Source organism: Cebidichthys violaceus, unplaced genomic scaffold, assembly GCF_023349555.1.
Source record: "Cebidichthys violaceus isolate CVI_PGR_0920_01 unplaced genomic scaffold, fCebVio1.0.p SCAF_212, whole genome shotgun sequence".
Classification (NCBI taxonomy): domain Eukaryota; kingdom Metazoa; phylum Chordata; class Actinopteri; order Perciformes; family Stichaeidae; genus Cebidichthys; species Cebidichthys violaceus.
Window position 1 is genome coordinate 30,779 of NW_027176387.1, and position 1,391 is coordinate 32,169.

Below are 1,391 nucleotides of genomic sequence, written 5' to 3' on the forward strand. Positions count from 1 at the left end.
TGAATTTGTCTGGCAGGCCGGATCTGGCCCGTAAACTGAATGTTTATGTTGGAAAACAAAATGTACGAACAATATTGTAAAGTGGAATTCAGTAAAACAAACAAAATATACACTATTTAGGGGGAGGGTGCATCTGTATGGAGGGCTGCATACAGGTTGACACAACAGAACCACTTCCCTTCTGGGGAAAAGTTAGACAGGAGCACAAAGTTAACGGAGGGTCTGATGTGTGCACAGGTTCCCGATGTGGAGCCTGAAATACACAATTCTTGTCCACATCTGTATCATACACATCACTGTTGATTGTGATGGGTTGTACTTTTTTGAGGTATTAATTGAATTTTTAAAAGTCTTATTAATCTGCTAAAAGATACACACCATATCAAATTTAAAGTTCATTATTTACTTTAGAAACAGCAGCTGAAAGAGCGCTCTCTGAATTTGGTTGCTTCTAAAGTAGTGTATGGTGAAGGTCCTGGACAATACCTACATGTTCTGTGTTCTATGTTTCAACGTTCTCTCTGTGTCTTTTTATGGACATAAATAAATACTAATATTCTAAAAGATGCAGGAAAGTAGAGACGAACAACTTCTATCTTTACCTCGACACAAAGTCGTGTTTTATTTCAGCACAGGTAACACTACAAACTATTGAGAAGACTTTACTCCTAACACACCACGTCCAATTTCTCACTTTAATCTCAGAGATTAAAATGAGTTTTATTTTCTCATAAATTTAACTCTTATAAATTATGTGTTTTTCTCGGACTATGCCTCCTGTGTCCTGGCTCCGTAATTAGGGTTCCAACCCCTATTGAGTTTGTTATTATTTGTTGTCTGCCGCGCCAGCTTAAATTTAAGAGAGACCACGCCCCTCACACCATAAATCTGATTACTTGAAATTTGATACGTCCAGCTCAATCGGCTCTACAAAAAAGCTTCTGGGCCGACAACATCACCTACTCTATTGGCTCCCAAACCATAGGTCTGATTGCTACCAAATTTCCTGTGGATCATTATTGGACTAACCTCAAAAAAGTATCAAAAGCTTGTTGTCTTATTTTTATACTTCATATGGGCTTAGCTCAGCACAAAAGTAGACCAATAACTGGGTCAATCATCACAAAACATCCACAAGAGTACCTGAAACATACCCTAAAAATCTTGTATTACTATTACTGCTTTTGTTATTATTCTATTATATAGACTGCTGCTGTTATTATTAGTTGTCAAGATTTTTGTCCACAAACTTCATGGTATTTGATCCTGGATTTCCTATGGATGAGAATTAGTTTCGCTGCATCTCGATCTTAATTTGGCATTCCTCCAAAAGTTTGTACCCTTGAGAGCCTTTGTCTTCTAGCATACACACACATTAATACACACGTAAG